At 50.9% G+C, this 22,087-nt stretch overlaps 1 protein-coding gene and 1 long non-coding RNA gene across 2 annotated transcripts in view; both read right to left on the reverse strand.

Annotated features, from left to right (window-relative positions):
- LOC144601146 (uncharacterized) overlaps positions 1 to 22,087 on the reverse strand; it is a 50,334-nt gene that overhangs the window by 24,255 nt on the left and 3,992 nt on the right. The window lies entirely within an intron of this gene.
- On the reverse strand, positions 4,466 to 22,014 carry LOC144601159 (uncharacterized). The gene is made up of 3 exons (XR_013548254.1): positions 21,893 to 22,014; positions 19,819 to 19,953; positions 4,466 to 6,953 (listed from the first exon to the last, which is right to left on the reverse strand). It is a non-coding gene; the product is annotated as an uncharacterized LOC144601159 (long non-coding RNA).

The following is a 22,087-nucleotide window of genomic DNA, read 5'->3' on the forward strand; positions in this document are numbered from 1 at the left end:
ATAGGACAGCGCGACAATTTTAGGCCCACCCTACACACCATTCCCCCGTGGTCTGAATAAACCCACTTTTATTACTTTTAAAAAAAGAATGGACCTAATAAACTTTAATAAATGCCCCCCCCCCAAGAGGACCAGCGGTACTGGCGCCCATTCCGGCATGCCCCGCACCGTACCTTCATCCCGTGGTGCAGCACGTGGCAGAGGCTGCGGCAGAGGATCCATAAGATGGCCGTCCCTTCTCCCTGTCCACTCTGGTGCACCCACGGCCCCTGGAGACTCTCCCCACCCGGCAACGCAGATTGCAGCTGAGCTGCAGGAGACGCTTCAGCTCCACGCCCAGCCCACAGAAGAGGCCCGCAGGAGGAACGGGGCTGACGTCAGTGCCTTTTCCTTGTCTCTCCTTTCCGCCCCAAGGCCACGGGGGCACGGTTGGGCTGAGGGGGAAGGGAGGGGTGGAAGGGGAGGGGGAGGATGTGGGGGGAGGGGCGGTCGGGAAGGGAGGGAGGGAGGAGAGGGGAGGGATGGGGGGGAGACGTGAAGGTGATGGGGGAGGGGTGAAGGGGGTTGAGGGGGAGGGGGAGGAGAGGGATGAGGGAAGGGGTGAAGGGGATAGGAGAGGGGGAGGGGAGGGAGAGGTGAAGGGGAGGGGAGGAGGGGAGGAGGGGAGGGGAGGAGGGGAATGCTGCACCAATGCAGGAGAGGTTTGGACCCAACAGGGCCACTTGGTCTAGTATATATATAAAATCAGTCATGCGCACACTTCTCAGCACTTGGTTCTCCCTATCATGATCACTGTTCGCTCATATACATTTCATTAGGGCTTACCCATACACATTCGCAATCAATGACATCAAACTTATTTACAGAAATCCTAATATTGTGAATGAAATAACTGTGAACACATGTCAAGATATTTTTTCCTTCTTTTCATTCTATATTAGTGTAATAAAACGTAATGCATTCATACCTACACTGATACAGAAGTGCTAGCTTTAGACATGAGTAATGTACCATAGTTTAGTTTTGAATTTAACATATAATTGAGGGGGTCGGTGCAAAATATTCTGCTAACCCTCACTTTTGTGAAAAATGAGTTACATGCATTAACACGATCCTTACCCACTATTCTAAACATAGCACAAAAAGTAAGGAAATTTGTGTTTGGTAGATTATTTCTTTGTTGTAACAATGCTTCTTGGCAATAAATCTTATACCGTTAGAAAGCCTGTTTATTTCCCTTTTAAATGGTGCCACATTTGTAAGGAACATGCATTTGTGGGATGAGCAGCAGAGCTGAGTATATGGGTTGCGCCCATGAAAAATTTGCCAAATCTTTTCTGCCAATGCCAAACAGCTTATTCTGCTGTTGCTATTGACTTTTGTTTTGAGCTTCTGGTACCCCCAGGTGCTGACAATCAGGTGCCTGATTGGCACCTGATTGGCAGCATCTGTGAGCATGGGCCCTGCTACAGTGGTCAGTTGGTGTCTGCTCCAAGAATCGGCATGCCACGTTTGACTGATCTGGATAGGGCCCGTGCGATAGGGCAACTTCAAGCTGGTGTTCCGCAAAACCAAGTTGCGGCATTATTTGGAGTGAGCCCTAGTACCATCTCCAAAGTGAAGGCCAAGTTCCATATAACGGGTGATGTCAGAGACAGGCCGCGAAGTGGGCGTCCCAAGAAGACGACACCCGAAGAAGACCGTTTCCTCACCCTGTCAGCACTTAGGAACCGTAGGCTGTCTTCTACAGATTTGCAGTCAAGGTTTGCAGGACGATATGGCCGACGGCTCTCTGCCCAGACAATTCGGAACAGACTGCACGCAGCCGATCTCCGGTCTCATAGGGCTGCCAGGAGGCCTGCCATGACTGCCCTTCACCGTCAGGCCCGTTTGCGCTGGTGTCGGCAACACGTGCACTGGAACCTGAACATGTGGAGGAACGTTATGTTCAGCGATGAGTCCAGATTCTGCCTAAGGCAGTTGGATCATAGGGTCAAAGTGTGGAGAAGACGCGGAGAACGCTATGCTGATTGCTGCACCGTTAGAGTAACATCTTTTGGTGGAGGCAGTGTGATGGTGTGGGGCGGCATCTCCCTCACTGGAAAAACGAGGCTTGTCATCATTGGAGGCAATCTCAATGCAGAGAGATATCGAGATGAGATTCTGCAACCAGTGGCAATCCCATATCTCCACAGACCGAACTCTATCCTCCAAGATGACAATGCTCGCCCCCACAGAGCAGGGTTTCTCAGAGACTACCTCCAGAATTTGGGAGTGGAGAGGATGGAATGGCTTGCCAGCAGTCCTGACCTCAACCCCATTGAACACTTGTGGGATCAGCTTGGGCGTGCTGTTCGTCCTAGAGTGACCAACACAACCACGTTGGCTGACTTGCGACAAATGCTGGTTGAAGAATGGGATGCCATCCCACAACAGTGTGTGACCAGGCTGGTGACCAGCATGAGGAGGAGGTGCCAGGCTGTTGTGGTTGTGTATGGTTCTTCCACACGCTACTGAGGCTCCTGTTTATTAAATGAATAAATTGTTAAATTGCCAATATGTCTTGTTTCTTCAGACTTGAATCATCCAATCCGAACAACACTTGAATCATCCAATCCAAACAACACCACCGAACAAGAGTCAATGACAGAATAAGCTGTTTGGCATTGGCAGAGAAGATTTGGCAGATTTTTCATGGGCGCAACCCACATACTCAACTCTGCTGCTCATCCCACAAATGCATGTTCCTTACAAATGTGGCACAATTTAAAAGGGAAATAAACAGGCTTTCCAACGGTATAAGATTTATTGCCAAGAAGCATTGTTACAACAAAGAAATAATCTACCAAACACAAATTTCCTTACTTTTTGTGCTATGTTTATTTGATGCATCTCTGCCTTTCTCTCCTGCGAAATCTCATCTCCCTGTTCGTTACTCCCGCTGCATAAACTCATTGACTGCCAGTAAGTTCTCTGAGGCTCTCATAGCTGCCCCCAACATCTGCACTATTGAGGCTTCTCCCCCCATCTCAGCACTGAGGATATCATCTCTTTATTTAATACCACTTGCTCTTCCATCCTGGATTCTGTTGCTTCTCTTAAAATGAAAAAGCCTAAGCCCAAAGGTCGGCCTTGGCTCAATGACACCACCAGAGCCCTAAGAAGGGAGTGCAGAAAATCAGAACGGAGGTGGAAATGTGATAAGCTTCAAATTTTCTTCGAAATTCTGATAAACAATCTTCTCAAATACCAGGAAGCAATAAAGTCTGCGAGAGCACAATACTTTTCCAAAAACTCTCATAATTCCAAGGTCCTATTTAGCACTATTACCTCTGTAATATGTCCCGCCCCCAGTCCCAGCTTAGTTGGGTCCCCGGCTAAGTGTGAAGAATTCTCAACATTTTTCACAAGCAAAGTTGCGAACATTAGAATGAATATTTCCACTCCCACCCGTGACCTAGCTGAATCACTGGTCTGTTCATCTAAATTGGACTGTTTCCAACCGGTCACTATATCCTCCCTTGCAAAGCTTGTCTGCACAATAAAACCTGCAACCTGCCCCCTTGACGCTGTCCCCACTGCCCTTCTGAAGGATGTCATTGCAATAGCCGGTCCCAGCATCCTCTCTATCATCAACAGTTTTCTGGCCACTGGCACTGTTCCAACCACGCGGTGGTCCAGCCCCTCCTGAAAAAACCTAACCTAGACCCCACCTTGCCTAGCAACTACAGACCCATTTCCAAACTGCCATTCCTGTCAAAACTCCTTGAAAAGGTAATTCTAAATCAACTACTGCCTTACCTACATCAAAATACCATCCTAGAAAGTTTCCAGTCAGGTTTCAGGGCCCACCACAGCACAGAGTCTGCCTTGTTGAAAGTACACAACGACCTGCTTTTCGCCATCGACACCGGCGACTGTGCAATTTTGCTCCTTCTCGACCTCAGCGCAGCGTTCGATACAGTGGACCACACCATCCTTATTGACCGTCTCCGGTACGGGGTTGGCGTTGATGGCACTGCCCTGAGCTGGTTCGTTTCCTACCTCAAAAATAGGAGTTTCTCCATCAACATAGGCAATTATTCCTCTTCCCCAGCCAGCCTCCCCTGCGGGGTTCCACAAGGCTCCATCCTAGGCCCCATTCTCTTCTCTCTGTACATGCTCCCCCTCGGCTAAATCATTCAAAGGCACAGCATTTCTTTCCACTGCTATGCGGATGACACATAGCTTTATCTCCCCCTGAAACTGTAAGGGGTTTCTGGGCCGAGCTTTCGCCCGACCTAAGGTCCCCGTGCCTTGCTCTGATCCCTTGACCAGGCCGTGCACACTGGTTCCCCATGAGTGGTTCGACCCACTCACCCCCTATGGTTCTAGACACTGGACTTAGATGCAGGAGCGTTTATAGTGCAGAAAAATTCAATCGGACCAGATTTGAAGACCAGGGTTTAAATGGAAAAGGCTTTTATTGAGCGCTTGGGACTATTGTCCATGAATACTTATACAGTTCTATTAGACATCTATAAGACACATACCGAATTACATGAATACTTTTGACTATGAATCATAAAACGCACAGTTCTACAAGACATATACACGAATACCTTTTACTCTGAATTCTAAAACGCACAATTCTACAAGACATATACACGACTGTAAGATGGGGAACGTACGACACATCGCAAAATTGACCAACACATATTCCTTTACACACCCACGTTTATTCAAACCACCCTCCCCTCTACACTAAACTATGTCCAGGATATGCAGGATCGGGGTACATGCTCACCATGGGGCTATTACTGGGGTTACTGTCTGTTCGTGCTGCTTCTCCGCTGCTTTCCGTGAGGGTCGTGCTTGTCCCCTGAGTTTCTTCCTTCCGTTTCTTGCGTTCCTTGCAGGTTTTCTTGCAGTATTTCTTCTCGAGTTGCGTGCCGGTTCCTCTCTCTTGCACTTCGCTTCTTCTTGCCTGTCTTTTCTTCCTCCTGCATCCGTTTGACTTCTTTCTTGCATGAGTTTAAAACCCAAAAGTCGTGGCCAGTTATACTAATTCTGGCCCGTCCTATCTCCCGCCAGATCTTGGGATCTCTTTGTTTAAAAGATATGTATGAGTTTTCTCTCTGATCTGCGCTTATGTCCGGGGGTACCGGGGATGGCCAGACGGTGTTAATTGGTATTTCGTTGCGAGGTGATGGGTTTAACTGGTTTCCCATCACCTTTCTATGGGCTATTGTGCCCCCTTAACGAGATTAACTGTGTAGGTCGGCTTGGGGGCATTGTGAGTATGCTGATGTCAGCGCCCCAGTGTCTGGACTTCGACCTGGTTTCGCAGGTTTCTGCATGGCCAATACCCATCCATTGTTCTGGCCGTGGCTTTGCAGAAACCTAGAGACTGGGCTGTAAGGTTTTTGCTTTTGTGGCTGGTCACGAGGTCCTGTGGCCATTTTAGGACCCACAGATTGTGACATCCCTTGGTAAACTGACCGCAGCCTTTCTCCGCTATCAGCCCCAGTCTTCCGTTTAAAATGTCCAAACTGCAGCTCTTTGGTTTGGTGTTTGCTTGCAGAATGATGGAAAACTTCTCAAATCTTACAGTCCCTCCTGTTGATTTGCATAACCCCAGCTTATCGAATCAATTAAATAATGTGGTTGAGCAATGTTTTCCCGATTCTCCACATCCAGACCCCTGAGGTTTTAACTAAACTAGTGTTCCATTGCGAACGTACAGTCCCCATCTTTTAGGCTGACCTTTACTGTCCGTGTCTCGGGCAAAACTATATTATAAACATTTACATTTTCATGTCAGACATATACACCTACACCTTGTCCCAGGCCGATGCCTCCGCCATCCTCCTATTGGTGTCAGCTTTAATGTTGGACATGAAAATGACACAACAGCAAAACGATACATTTTTTTACATTCCTTCAACACAATCATTCTTTATATAATTTTGAAAAAGGACAATGCAAAACACAGTTCACTCGGTGCGGAGGGGCCCGTCCTCCTAGCAGCTTGCGGCTGGGTCCTGCTCGCCCACCCGCACGTAACGGTCTCTCCATTCTCCTTGATATAGCCGGTTAGTCTTTCAGTTTCCCTGGGACACCACTCTGGCAACCGCACCTCGGTGAGGTTTAAAATCACCGAGGCTACCGCGTAGTGCACCCCCTGGTACAATACCTGGGCAGTCGGTATCAGTACCAGGCCATTCCCGGGTCCCTTAGTGGTTTTAGGGCACTCACCCTCCTGTGCTACTGCCAGCGGAACTGTGGGAGGTGTCGTGCGTGGCCGTGTGATGAGTTCAGTGGCGTTTACCGGGATCGGGAAAAAGGGGGACCCCACAAGCCCGCGAGCTAACATCCCACCTCATCCCCTTACCGTCATCCTGCCACTGTCTCTGGAAAAAGATGCTGTTGCCCGTGGGGCAGCGATACCTCGAACCCCACATACACATATAAATCCCCTCATCCGGTTCCCACCATTTGTCCCAACACACACTCAACTGTTCTTTAGTCCCAGAAATAGTTCTGTGAGTGTCGTTGTCAAGTCTCTCCCACTCAACAGTGGAGTTGGCCATTGTCCTGCTCGTTTTCCTCAGCCACCACCGCCTGCCCGCGGGGACCTTCCCCGTGCATACCAGGCAGATCCTTTTGCCAACGGTGGCGCTTACCCTTTGGGCGATGATCTTGACTCTCAGGCACAATAACGAAGTGTCCCGATAAGCAAAGCCTGAGGCGCTGGAATACTCTGAAGAGTTCGATCCCAGCCACCCCGGCCACCGGCCTTCATGGAAGTGAACTGCGGTCTCCTCCGCTTCTCTCCTTCCAGTCCCATCGGTCGCGATGGGAGCCGTGTCCCCGGAGCAGCCGTAAATGATGATGTCCTTGGTGCGGCCCCGATAGGCCCACCCACATCCGATCTCCGTGGCAATGATCCACCACACGAGTGCCTCCTTCCACTCCAGAAAAACAGATAAAGAAATATGGTATAGCCAGCCTCTTGGGGAGCGCTTGGCTTTGTTAACGCCTCTGCGGGCGGGTCTCTTGACCCCCAGCCTGCACCCCACACCCACACATCCTGGACGCATCAACTTTATCTAAAACTATCCCCACAAAACTTATCTATATTACTTATCCTTATCTAAATTACCTAATCCTTATCTATATAAAATATAATACAGCGCCGCTTTCCCAGGGCGGCTCAGCTAATCCCTGTCAGGGCTGCAGCGGGTTGTCTCCTGCGGCTGCACCACGCTGTCTCCCACCTTTGATCCTCCGCAGCCTGTTGCTGCCTGTCGGGGGCTAAACCTCCTCTGAAACGTTAGCTCCCTCCTGCTTACTTGGCTCCCGTACCTCGGGGCGTGGTTGACCTCTGGCCAAAACTTTCTACGTTGGGGTTCCCTGCTGGACCTACGGAGGGTCACCTTAGGCACTGCCCCCTGGACAGCCTGGCTGAGGACCGGTTCCTGCCGTGCCGCAGCTCGGGTACCCCCCGCAGCTGCCGACCCTGGCCCCTCCTCATCCAGCTCTGCCCCCTTGGTGCTGGGTATACCCGCGGCATCCGGCCTCACCCTGCCTGTACCTACAGGTGGTGAGCCTCGCCCGCTACCCCCGCCTTCCTGGTGCTTGAGTCGGGGACGTTACTGTCGTCCCCCTTCGACTCCTCCTCCTCCGTAATGGGATCCAGCCCCTGGTCGAGCTGATCGGGCTCTTCCTCGTCTGAATCCCACCCAAAACGCGAGACCCTCCATTCCTGGAGAATGTCCTCTCCCCTCACGCAGGCAACCTTGCCTGTCTACGTGACCTGCCTCATCCTTGGCTGTGAGTCCCCACTCACAGGGCTGGCCCCTGTGGTTGACCCCTGTGCTCCTGGCTTGTACAATTTACATTGGTTGATATGAAACCACTTAATCCGCCGGGGCATCTTCACGGCGTAGACCATGAGGCTGGCTTTATCTACAATGCTGTAGGGCCCCGTGTAGAGTGGTTCGAAACTACCTACCCTAGCGTAGTTCTGAACCATTACCAGTTCTCCTACCTCCCACTCCTGCAGTTTGCGCGGCTCCAGCAACAGCTTGTTGCCCAGGTGCTGCCTTCCCATATTCCCAGCCGCCTGCCCGTGGACCTGCTTCAGATGCTCGAAGAGGTTCTGGACAAACCTGTCCCTCTTAACCTTTTCGAGCTGACCCTCCGTGAGCACCGGGGCCAGAACATGGGTGGGAGTGTGCATAACCCTGCCAGTCATCAGCTCGTACGGGGAATATCCCGTGCTCTTAGACTGGCTGGCCCTGATCCCCATGAGGACTAGGGGCAGGACCTCCGCCCATTTTTGGGGCGAACCCATAGCCTCCTTCCTCAACCTTTCTTTCAGTGTCCGGTTCATACGCTCCACAATCCCTGATGACTGGGGATTGTGGGCTACGTGCCACTTCCCCTCAATGCCCAGGAGCATGAGGGTGTTCTGCATTACCTGTCCGGTGAAATGATTCCCTTGGTCGGACTCCACAAAACGAGGGAGCCCCCACCGTGAGAACACTTCCCGGACCAGGATCTTAGCAGTACCCAGTGCCGTAGCTGCTTTACAGGGGAAAGCCTCCACCCACTTTGTGAACACGTCAATGAGGACGAGGCAGTACTTATAGCCTCCTTGGGTGGTGGGCAAGGGCCCGATGTAGTCGATCTGGATCGACTGCCATGGTCCCTCCACCCTCCTGACGTGTCCCATGGGCGCTTTCCTTTTCTGGGGGTCTGGGTTATTGGCAGCAAAGATGAGGCAGCTGGCACAGAACTCACGGACCTCGTCCCTAAGCCCCGGCCACCATCCCGCCTGCTCTACCCGCTGCCACGTAACCTCCGGTCCGGGGTGCCCTGCCCCTGGACCCTCGTGTGCCAGCTGGAGGAACTCCCTCCTGTGCTGCTGTGGCACAACCCACTGTTCGGCATGGAAGAGCATGCCTTCTTTTACGGAGAGGGCCACCTTACCGTAGTGACCCTCTACCTGCTCGCCCTCACTAACAGCTCTGAGGACGGCTTTTAAAACAGGATCCTGAGCTTGGACGGTCCTCAGGTCCAGAGGCAATGTAACCTTTGGGGTCCCGACGTTACCCTCCTTACCCTGGATCGCTGCTATCTGCCTGTGCCCATAGGGGTCCCAGAAAATGCCACTGCAGGCGCCCTCCTTAGCCAGGGCGTCCGCCTGCTTGTTGCCATCCCACCGGGGCTCTGTGGTGGAATGGGCCTTCACCTTATGTATAAAAACCTCCCCTTTCTCCCCTACTGCGGCCAAAATCTGCTCTAGCAGGGGTTTAACAGTTAAAGGCCTCCCGTCTGAGGAAGTGTATCCGCGACGGGACCAGATGGCCAGGTACTCGGTACACGAATTGCAGGTAAACATACTGTCCGAGCAGATCGTGTGATCGTGGGAACCTCTCTGGGTGGGTGACAACGTACGCCACTGCGGACAGCTCGGCCTGCTGCGCGCTCATGAGACTGGGGAGCTTAATTGCCAAGGCAATGCCTGCCTTGGGGTCATAAATTCCACATCCCGTGAGTCGTTCGCCAGCTGACACCGTACTGGAGCCGTCCACATAGATCTCCCGGCCTGTGGGATGGATCCCAGCCCGTAGACCTATGTCGACGTCCCAGACCCCCTCCACGGAACACCGATGGGCCGTTCCGGGATACACTAAATTTGCCGCGAGCTTTGGCTCGCACAGACCTTCAATCTTCAGATTCATCTGTGAAAGGAGGAGGGTCCAGCGCGCGATGCGGGCGCTGCTGACAGTCCCATCCTTGATCCTTCCATCCAGAAGCATCTGGGTGGGTGTGTGATGGGTGAGGAGAGTGATTGGAGAGGTTCCTGTGAAGATTAAAGCCCTCTTCACAGCCCAATGCGTGGCTAAAAGGTGCCTCTCGCAATTGGAGAAACTCCTCTCCACATCGGTGAGCACCCTGGAGGAGTACACCACTGGTCGCAGCCTACCCTGCTGTTCCTGCAGCAGCACGGCACTCAGGTTGTCCCCACTGGCTGCCACCTCCAGAGAAAACCCTTTCTCCCCATCTATGGCTCCTAAGGCTGGTGCGGTTTGCAGATCCCCTTTCAACTTCTCGAACGCGGCCTGGCAACCCTCATCCCAAGCCCACTCCACTCCCTTGTGTAGGAGTCGGAGTAGCGGGGCTGCGGTGGCCGCGTAGTCCTCGATGAAGTCTCTGCAATACCCGGTCAGTCCCAGGAAAGACCTCACACCCGTTACTGTATAGGGAATCGGCAACTCCTGCACTGACTCCCTCCTAGCCTGATCTATAGCCCTTTCCCCGGCGCGGATGGTCAGACCCAAGAATTTTACCTCTGGCAGACCGATCCGTGCCTTCTTCGGGTTTATCTTAAAACTCTTCCTAGTCAGCAGCTCTAGCAGCTCGGCCAGCAGTGGACCGTGCTCCTCCTTTGTGTCTGTGAACAGGAGGAGGTCGTCCACATACTGCACGACCTGGTGGCGCTGGCTAAACTCCCTCAGGCTATCCGCCATGCACTGGTGAAAAATGCTGGGGCTGTTGTGGAAACCCTGTGGTAAGCAGTTCCAGGTATACTGTTGCTCTTTAAAAGTAAAGGCAAACTTGTACTGGTCCTCCCGCCGCAGCGGAATGGACCAAAACCCATTTGAAATATCCAGCACCGTCAACGTGGTCGCGGATGCTGGGATATTTCCTATGAGGTCGGCAACTGCTGCCACCGTGGGTGCGCAGGCGGGGATATTACTGTTGAGGACCCGGTAGTCCACCGTGGCCCTCCATGAGTTATCCGGTTTCGTAACCGGCCACAATGGAGAGTTTACGTGTGTGGCTATCGGCCTCAGTGCGCCCTGCTGCACCAATGAAGATATGGCTATCTCCAAATCGGGTTCCGCCTCCTTGGGGAAATTGTACTGCCTCTGGGGTCTGGTCATGGGGTCCCCGTCTATGCTGACCTCGAACCCCACTACCCTACCACAATCGTGTTTGTGGGTCGCAAACGCGTTCAGGTTGCTCCCCACACACTCTTGTAGTTCGGCCGGGACCTCCGCCACCATGCACTCAAGGTCGTAACCCTCGGGCGGCTTCATGGTGCACAGAGTCCCTTTCCCCTCCTTTCCCCTAATCACTATTATCTCCCCTTTACCGCCCTTGTCCACCCAAAGGCAGTGGTTCCGTAAGTCCATAAGGATCCCATGGCTTACCAAAAAATCGGATCCAATGATCCCCTTTCCACCCCCTTCTGTCCACTTCATCAGGATACACTCCCATGTAGTATGGAGTGTCCCCAAATGAACGGACAGTGGGATGGAACGTGCGCCAGCCTGTTCCTTCCCTGTGAACCCCGCCAGTGCGAAAGGGACCCCTGTGGACAGGGGAGAGTCAAAGGGTTCTTCTGTGTGGACCACGGTGCATGAAGCCCCCGTGTCCAACAGATAATTGCCCCTTTGCCTCTCCACTACCATCTCCACAAGCGGCCTCTTCCACGCATTGTAGCGGAGAGGACACAGGTAGGCGGGCTGTGCGGGCTGATGTCATTGGGGAATGTCCAGTGCCCCCCCCGCACCCGGGGAGCCGGTAGCGACTGCCACCTTCTCCTGTGCGGTCATGAGGGACCGCATCACCTCGATCATCGTTTCGATGATCTCGGGCTTAACTGGGACATTGGCGCGCAGGGTGGTGCCAACCCTATCTTCCTTGGTGTGGACCCTGCAATCCTTCCGTCAGTGCCCCACCTTACCGCACCTAAAACACTTGGACTGTGCGGTAGGGTTACCCTCCTGTCGACACCCCTTTTGGGCCGGTGCAGTAGCCTCCGCTACGTGCACCTTCCCTTTTACTAGTCGGGTAGACGTACTCCGGGTGTTCCTATACCCTACCGTGAGACGGTCCAAAACCGTCTCCTCCGTACTATTTGTGGGATCAAACCAGGCTTTCGCCTGCTCCCTGACGGCCGCCAGGCTGTTTGATACCAAACATCGGAGCCACTGGGCTCTCCCATTCCCGACCAGGACATCCCGCGCGGGGACGTGAGGGCAGCTGCTCTGATACACTGTCCACAGTCGCGCCGCAAAAACCCTTGGGCAAATGGACCCTCATCGCCCATCCCCAAAACTTCCAGAACCTCGTCCCGTAGGAGATCGTAGGTCCTGGTCCCTCTTTTGCTATCATCTGAGAGGCATTGGAGGATCGAGCTGTCCAGGGAGAACAGCAACAATTTTGCCCGTTCTCCCTCGTCGCAACCGTTGATTACGGCGGTTTGCTCTATCTCCCTGAAATGCAATGAAGGGTCCCCTGAATCGGACAATTTTGCAACATGCCCGATCATAGCTCTTAACTGCTGGGAGCTGTGGGGCACCACGATCTCGCTCTGAATGGGTCCGGCGTCCCCATTCAGCGCGGTGGGTCCCCGTCTGGTTTCCAGGACCGGGCACATGGGTGCCGGTGCCGAGTCCTCGACCGGGAGCTCCTCTCTCTCTCTCTCCCCTACACTACCCCTTTTCCAGGATGCCTCGTAGCTAGGGGGATCGCGGAGTCTGGGGGCTGAAGCCACCATGGTCTTTCTAGGGACCGGAACCGGGACCTTCGCACCCGCTAGTGACTGGCCCGCGGGGGGGTTCATCAAACAGACCAGCCCGCTTGCTTTATTTAAAGCACCCCGCAGACCCTCTATCGCCTGCAGGCAGGCCCCGTGGTCGGCCCCTTCCGACCTGTCCTCCAAAACCATTTTATAGGCTGCCCTAACTCCCTTAAGGTTCTCTTCCTGGGTCTCCAGCTGGTGGCTCAGGGAAGCGCACTGCTCCCGGAGCCTGCCCTCACTGAGCATAGCCTCAGTGATCTGACACTCCATCAGCTCTACCCTGGCTTCGTGGCGGTTGGTCACGACCCGGCGCTCCTTGTTTAAAGAGTCCAGAGCCTCAATCAATTGGTTCCCACCCGCAGCCTTCTCCTCTATCTCCTCCCGAAGGTCCCTGATCTGGGCTGCCTGTGCCACAACCACGCGGTCCAAAAGCTGGACCTGCTTTTTATAGCAGGTCAGCCAGACCGCCTTTTCTACAGATTTCTTGTGGGCTTTACTGGCTTTATAGTGCAGAAAAATTCAACCAGACCAGATTTGAAGACCAGGGTTTAAATGGAAAAGGCTTTTATTGAGCGCTTGGGACTATTGTCCATAAATACTTATACAGTTCTATTAGACATATCTATAAGACACATACCGAATTACATGAATAATTTTGACTATGAATCATAAAACACACAGTTCTACAAGACATATACACGAATACCTTTTACTCTGAATTCTAAAACGCACAGTTCTACAAGACATATACACGACTGTAAGATGGGGAACGTACGACACATCGCAAAATTGACCAACACATATTCCTTTACACACCCACGTTTATTCAAATCACCCTACACTAAACTATGCCCAGGATATGCAGGATCGGGGTACATGCTCACCATGGGGCTATTACTGGGGTTACTGGCTGTTCGTGTTGCTTCTCCGCTGCTTTCCGTGAGGGTCGTGCTTGTCCCCTGAGTTTCTTCCTTCCGTTTCTTGCGTTCCTTGCAGGTTTTCTTGCAGTATTTCTTCTCGAGTTGCGTGCCGGTTCCTCTCTCTTGCACTTCGTTTCTTCTTGCCTGTCTTTTCTTCCTCCTGCATCCGTTTGACTTCTTTCTTGCATGAGTTTAAAACCCAAAAGTCGTGGCCAGTTATACTAATTCTGGCCCGTCCTATCTCCCGCCAGATCTTGGGATCTCTTTGTTTAAAAGATATGTATGAGTTTTCTCTCTGATCTGCGCTTATGTCCGGGGGTAACGGGGTTGGCCAGACGGTGTTAATTGGTATTTCGTTGCGAGGTGATGGGTGATACTGGTTTCCCATCACCTACCAGGTAGTTTTCTATGGGCTATTGTGCCCCCTTAACGAGATTAACTGTGTAGGTTGGCTTGGGGCATTGTGAGTATGCTGATGTCAGCGCCCCAGTGTCTGGACTTCGACCTGGTTTCGCAGGTTTCTACATGGCCAATACCCATCCATTGTTCTGGCCGTGGCTTTGCAGAAACCTAGAGACTGGGCTGTAAGGTTTTTGCTTTTGTGGCTGGTCACGAGGTCCTGTGGCCATTTTAAGACCCACAGATTGTGACATCCCTTGGTAAACTGACCGCAGCCTTTCTCCGCTATCATATCATATCATATATATACAGCCGGAAACAGGCCTTTTCGGCCCTCCAAGTCCGTGCCGCCCAGCGATCCCCGTACATTAACACTATCCTACACCCACTAGGGACAATTTTTTACATTTACCCAGCCAATTAACCTACATACCTGTACGTCTTTGGAGTGTGGGAGGAAACCGAAGATCTCGGAGAAAACCCACGCAGGTCACGGGGAGAACGTACAAACTCCTTACAGTGCAGCACCCGTAGTCAGGATCGAACCTGAGTCTCCGGCGCTGCATTTGCTGTAAAGCAGCAACTCTACCGCTGCGCTACCGTGCCGCAGTCTCCCGTTTAAAATGTCCAAACTGCAGCTCTTTGGTTTGGTGTTTGCTTGCAGAATGAGGGAAAACTTCTCAAATCTTACAAAACCCAACAACTGGTCAAATTTAATCAGCCTCATGCACTGCCTTGAGGACATAAAATGTTAGATGGCACAGAACTTCCTTCAACTAAATGAGAGCAAGTCTGAGGTCATCCTATTCGCGTGCCCCCCCCCCCCCCAACTCCATCAAAACGATAACAGGCAGCCTTGGAAGCCTATCCTCCCTAGTCAAACCGCATGTCAAAAACTTTGGCGTGATATTTGACTCTGCATTAAAGTTTGACAAGCAAGTCAACGCTGTGGTAAAAGCCAGCTTCTTACCATAGCTAAAATCAAACCATTCCTCCAATTTGACGACATTGAAAAAATCATCCGCGCATTCATCCTTGTCCCACCTGCAATTGGTCCAAAACGCCACAGCAAGACTCCTGACGGGTACCCGTAAAAGGGACCACATCACCCCGATTCTGGCCTCTCTCCACTGGCTCCCAGTACAGTACAGAATCAACTTCAAGCTCCTCCTATTCACATAAAAAGCCCTAAACGGGCTTTCCCCCCGCTATATCAAAAATCTTCTAACCCACCACTCTATCTCCAGGTCCCTCAGGTCGGCCGACTTGGGGCTACTGACTATCCGGCGGTCTAGGCTTAAGCTCAGGGGTGACCGCGCTTTTCTTTTCTCCTGTAATGTCCAGCCTTCTCATTAACCTTTCTGTGCATAAGGTAGCTGAACTTCCACTGTCCAAAAATGCATATGTTCGCAACACTGTATTCCCCTCGCTGCTCCTTACCTGTACTGATAAGATGGAGAAAATACAGGTTTCTACCCCGGCCCCAATATGCGCATTAAACCAAGGTGAGGCAACAACATCACTCGTAGCTGGCTTCTCCTTTTGTTCCATTTGCTCCGGCTTCTCGTCCGTATACCTCTGTTCAATGTGAAGTAATTCGGGATGATCTTGTTTGCATATATTACAAGTTATCCGATTCCTGCAGTCTTTAACCATGTGTCCTTTCTTCGGACATCCATAACAGATTCCTTTCTCCTTCCAGAAGTCAATTTTTAAAAAATATTCCCTTTTCTTAAATTTTCGACACCATCTATAACAGTATAACAGAGCTTTATTTGTCATTCGGTACCGAGGTACCGAACGAAACTACATAGCAGTCATAAAAAAAAACCCAACCCCAACACAAACATCCATCACAGTGACTCCAAACACCCCCTCACTGTGATGGAGGCAACAAAACTTCCACTCTCTTCCCCACGCCCACGGACAGACAGCTCGTCCCCGACCGACCCGCACAGTCCCCGCAAGGGGTTGGAAGTCTCCGCGGCCGAATCGCACCGGGCGCTGAAATGTCTCGCGGCCGAGCCGGGCGATGAAAGACCCCGCGACCAAGCCTTGCGCAGCTAAGTCCCGTGGCCGAGCCGCACCGGGCGATGTTAAGTCCCGCGGCCGAGCCGCACCGGGCGATGTAAAGTCCCGCGGCCAAGCCGCACCGGGCGATGTAAAGTCCCGCGGCCGAGCCGCACTGGGCGATGTAAAGTCCCGCGGCCAAGCCGCACTGGGCGATGAAAAGTCCCGCGGCCGAGCCGCACCGGGCACTGTTAAGTCCAGCGGCCAAGCCGCACCGGGCGATGTAAAGTCCAGCGGCCGAGCCGCACCGGGCGATGTTAGGCCCCGCAGCCGAGCCGCACCCCGCGCCGTGAGGAAGAGAAAAGTTTCCCCCACCCCCCCACCCACACCACCACCCCCCACACATACACAACCAAAAAAAAATACAAAAACCATCCCAACACCGACACACAACCAAAAAAAAGGAAAAAAGACGAACAGACTGCTAGCGAGCCGCAGCCGTTAGGCACCGCCACTTCCGCCACATCTTATAGTGTGACAAACTTCATTACATGAAAAACAAAACCCTTGTGGCTTAACGGTAGATACATCCCTTTTCATTCCGTCCTTCATTTCTACGGGTATTACGGTAGCAGCAAAACTGCTTTCCCTTGGCCCTGATCTTCCCTTGGTCTTAGTAAAGGTGGAGCCTTTGACAGTTGCTGATTTAGGATCTTGAATATTCCCATAGCGTAGGTTTGACATTAACCGTACTTCTCTTTCCATGAAATTCACCTGGTCAGGAAGCATGGCCTCTCTATCTTCAACCTCCTGTATCAGGCCTGCTTTGTCTCTCCACTTTTCTCTAAGCCTATAGGGCAGTTTTAGAACAATAGCCTTCATATTACTAACAACATTCATTTTTTCCATGTGGCTGCTATTTCTCATTGAATTACAACAACCACTAAGAAATATCGCAAACTCATGCAAAGCCTTCACATCTTCCGCCTTAATAACTGACCAAGCAAAGGCCTTTCTCATGTATGCGTTAGCAATCTTCTGTTTGTTACCAAAATGCTCTTTAAGCAATTTTCTTGCCTTTCGATAGCCCTCATCCGCAGGCAAATGTCGACAACTCTTAACAAGCTGCTTTGAATATCCACTTGTGTATTGCTCCATCTCAGCTTCAGCTTCCATTTGAGCAGAGACCGTTTTTTTAGTTGAACTGGCTACAGAACTGGATTTTCGTCTAGATCTTCGTGTTGAAACGTTTGAGACACTATCCTGAGGTGTAATTTCTTCTCCCACTTCAACACCTTGTTGCATCGCACTTTCTACTGTAGAGTGCGATGTTTGAGCTATGGTCTCAGACAACCACTTCTCCGCGTCAGCCACGAAACGGTCAAAAAATTCCACCCTCTCTTGGAACCACTGAGTGTACCTTCTTGATTTTTGTTCCGCATCTCCCTCCTGTGGCGGTTCTTCATACTTACCTGATGGAAGATCCATGATGAATTGGTGCTTATCGCAATGTTCCAGAAACACCAGAAGAATTCAAAACAGAATGAGTATTTTTTCAAAACACATTATTAATTTCAAGGCTGAAAGTCTTCGGCCACTAGCTATGGCTAAACAGTCGCTAGCTGAGCACCTTATCTTGTAGAAGTTCATAACATAGTTAATTTTCACGGTCGTGCTCTGCGAGTTCGGTTTTCTTAAACCGCCTCAAATTCTCCACTCCCCTGACTAACTCCAACCTGAACGTGCAGCCCTCCACTCACTCCGCAACAACCCGGACTTAATCATTAAACCCGCTGACAAGGGAGGGGTTGTGGTAGTCTGGCATGCTGACCTCTACCGGACCGAGGACAGACGACAACTCTCAGACATCTCTTCCTACCTATCCCTGGACCATGACCCCACCGATAAACACCAGACCTTTATCATCAGCACCATCACGGACCTCATCATCTCCGACGATCTACCCCCCAATGCCTCCAAACTCATAGTTCCCCAGCCCCACACGGCCCGATTCTACCTCCTACCCAAAATCCACAAACAGAACTGTCCTGGCAGACCCATTGTCTCTGCCTGCTCATGCCCCACCGAACTTATCTCTACCTACCTCGACTCCATCCTATCCCCCCTGGTTAAATCCCTCCCCACCTATGTCCAAGACACCTCACAAGCTCTCCATCTCCTCGATAACTTCCGGTTCCCAGGCCCCCACTCCCTCATCTTCACCATGGATGTCCAGTCACTCTACACTTCCATCCCCCACAAGGATGGTCTCGAAGCCCTCCGTTTCTTCCTCGACCGTAGAACCAGCCAATCCCCATCGACCAACACTCTCCTCCGCCTAGCAGAGCTGGTTCTTACCCTCAACAACTTCTCCTTTGACTCCTCCCACTTCCTCCAAACCAGAGGCGTAGCTATGGGCACTCGAATGGGCCCTAGCTAAGCCTGCCTCTTTGTCGGGTACGTCGAACAATCCCTGTTCCAGACGTACACTGGCCCCATTCCCGAACTCTACCTCCGCTACATCGACGACTGCATTGGTGCTACCTCTTGCACCCATGCAGAACTCACTGACTTCATACACTTCACCTCCAATTTCCATCCTGCCCTTAAATATACCTGGACTATCTCCGACATCTCCCTCCCATTTCTGGACCTCACCATCTCCATCACAGGAGACGGACTAGTGACGGACATTTACTATAAACCCACTGACTCGCACAGCTATCTGGACTACACTTCTTCCCACCCGGTCCCCTGCAAAAAGTCTATCCCCTACTCCCAATTCCTCCGTCTACGCCGCATCTGCGCCCGGGATGAGGTGTTTCACACTAGGGCTTCCGAGATGTCCTCGTTCTTCAGGAAACGAGGCTTCCCCTCCTCCATTATAGATGAGGCTCTCACTAGGGTCTCTTCTACATCCCGCAGCTCCGCTCTTGCTCCCCCTCCCCCCACTCGCAACAAGGACAGAATCCCCCTCGTTCTCACCTTCCACCCCACCAGCCAGCGGATCCAACATATCATCCACCAATATTTCCGTCACCTACAACGGGACCCCACCACTGGCCATATCTTCCCATCCCCTCCCCTCTCTGCGTTCCGCATAGACCGTTCCCTCCGTAACTCCCTGGTTCACCCGTCCCTTCCTACCCAAACCACCCCAACCCCGGGCACATTCCCCTGCAACCGCACGAGATGCAACACCTGTCCCTTTACCTCCCCCCTCAACTCCATCCAAGGACCCAAACAGTCTTTCCAGGTGAGACAAAGGTTCACCTGCACCTCCTCCAACCTCATCTATTGCATCCGCTGCTCTAGATGTCAACTCATTTACATCGGCGAAACCAAGCGCAGGCTCGGCGATCGCTTCGCTGAACACCTGCGCTCGGTCCGCATTAACCAAACTGATCTCCCGGTGGCCGAGCACTTCAACTCCCCCTCCCATTCCCAGTCTGACCTTTCTGTCATGGGCCTCCTCCAGTGCCATAGTGAGGCCCACCGGAAATTGGAGGAACAGCACCTCATATTTCGCTTGGGCAGTTTGCAGCCCAGTGGTATGAACATCGACTTCTCCAACTTTAGATAGTTCCTCTGTCCCTCCCTTCCCCTCCTCCCTCCCAGATCTCCCTCTATCTTCCTGTCTCCACCTATATCCTTCCTTTGTCCCGCCCCCCTGACATCAGTCTGAAGAAGGGTCTCGACCCGAAACGTCACCCATTCCTTCTCTCCCGAGATGCTGCCTGACCTGCTGAGTTACTCCAGCATTTTGTGAATAAATTGGTTTTCTTATCTCCTCGTAGCATAAACAAGCTTCTTGTATCAAATAGTACCTCTGCAGAATTTTCTCACAGGCTTTTAAGTTTTTAGACTTCTTAACTTAAAATTACGACTAAACAGTCGTCTACTTACGGTACCCGGTCAATGGAGTCTTCAATCTTCTAATGATCCAGGTGTAGACCGTATCAATTTGCCTTCGACCGGCAGATTCTTTGTTCCAGGATTTCAGCTCTAATCTCTGGCAGAGATTCAGCTTCTTCACATCCACTGTTGAATCGGATTTTGCTATTAGAACAAGTCTTTCTTAGATTCTTCTGTTAGAATAGTTTTTTGCTTTAGTCCATTCAGAGAAGTTTTTTACTCTATCTCCATTCAGAGAAAAGTTCTTTACTCTATCTCTATTCAGAGAAAAGTTCTTTACTCTAATGTAATGGCAGTTTCTATACCTTCTCAAAGTCCAACTTCGATAGCCATACTGCTCGGGGATGGAATGGAGGTAAAGCTTACGCACACCGCACTTTGAGATAACAAAAACGATTCTTCCAAACGCCTTTTCTTGATTAATTAGTCTTTATTAAAATAGCACAAATCAATGGGTAATTCATAACCTTTCACTCTTATCAACTGTTTCTTCTTCAAACAATACAGCAAAAATCATGTAGTCATTACCGTGTGGTTCTTGTGAGTGTAGCTGGCGCGAGTGTGGTAAAGAACTGTATTCTCTCCATCCTCCGAGACTAAACTGACCCACAATCTCTGTTGCTACACTAGCCTCCTCCAATGTAGACACTCCCCATTACGTATCAAATCACACCCACAAGCATGCAAAAAAGACAGAAACTAGAAATATTAAACATAGCCAACATACAATGACAGTAACTAAATTAAGCGTAAATGGCTCCTACAAGCGATTTCGACGGAGATTCCATCTTGCTCCTCTATGATCTTTGCTCCTGACTAATCATGTTGCTTCTGATTCCCATTATATTGGATAATTGCAATCAATATTTGGCATTCTAATTTTCAGTTATAATTTTGTGATTGTATAAATTAGTTCAATATACTTGCACCATTTTCTTTTGCATTGTAACTTGTGTGTAATTGACATGCTAACAGATCGTGATTTGATAAGGTCTATGCAGCCGAAAGAGATAATAAATAAATGCCCAGCACTGAGATGCATTCTCAATAGACAATAGGTGCAGGAGTAGGCCATTCAGCCCTTCGAGCCAGCACCACCATTCAATGCGATCATGGCTGATCACTCTCAATCAGTACCCCGTTCCTGCCTTCTCCCCATACCCCCTCACTCCGTTATCCTTAAGAGCTCTATCCAGCTCTCTCTTGAAAGCATCCAACGAACTGGCCTCCACTGCCTTCTGAGGCAGAGAATTCCACACCTTCACCACTCTCTGACTGAAAAAGTTCTTCCTCATCTCCATTCTAAATGGCCTACCCCTTATTCTTAAACTGTGGCCCCTTGTTCTGGACTCCCCCAACATTGGGAACATGTTTCCTGCCTCTAATGTGTCCAATCCCCTAATTATCTTATATGTTTGAATAAGATCCCCCCTCATCCTTCTAAATTCCAGTGTATACAAGCCTAATTGCTCCAGCCTTTCAACATACGACAGTCCCGCCATTCCGGGACTGCACAGAGATTTTTTTAGAACAACCACGGCATCGACAGTTGCAGGCTTTGACATAGTCCAACTACAAGAAACACAACACTGTGAAACTATTGGTTGGAATTGCCCCAAATGGCATGATCACATTCTTATCAAAAGCTTGCGGTGGGCGATCATCTGATTATTAGGAAGAGTGGATTTTTGAACTTAGTTGATCCTGGGGAATGCATAATGGCTGATAGAGGATTTCCTATTCAAGAAGACAAGCCTATTTAGAGATTCCCCCTCCCAGTGGTAGTTATCAGCAAATGACCAAAGAAGAAGTACACAAAACCAAGGAGGTTGCCAATGTCCGCATTCATGTTGAATGGGCCATAGGTTGTCCAAGTGGTTTGACATCCTGAGAAACACTTTACCCATCACTTTAGTTTTTTAAAAAGATTTTTTAGATTTAGAAATACAGCGCGGAAACAGGCCCTTCGGCCCACCAGGACCGCGATCTCCGCACATTAACACTATCCTACACACACTAGGGACAATTTTTTAAAAACATTTGCCCAACCAATTAACCTACATACCTGTACGTCTTTGGAGTGTGGGAGGAAACCGAAGATCTCGGAGAAAACCCACGCAGGTCACGGGGAGAACGTACAAACTCCGTAGACAGCGCCCGTAGTCAGGATCAAACCTGAGTCTCTGGCGCTGCATTCGCTGTAAGACAGCAACTCTACCGCTGTGCCAGTTACGCATATTGATGATATTTTCACCGTCTG

Source organism: Rhinoraja longicauda, chromosome 16 (assembly GCF_053455715.1).
Source record: "Rhinoraja longicauda isolate Sanriku21f chromosome 16, sRhiLon1.1, whole genome shotgun sequence".
Classification (NCBI taxonomy): domain Eukaryota; kingdom Metazoa; phylum Chordata; class Chondrichthyes; order Rajiformes; family Arhynchobatidae; genus Rhinoraja; species Rhinoraja longicauda.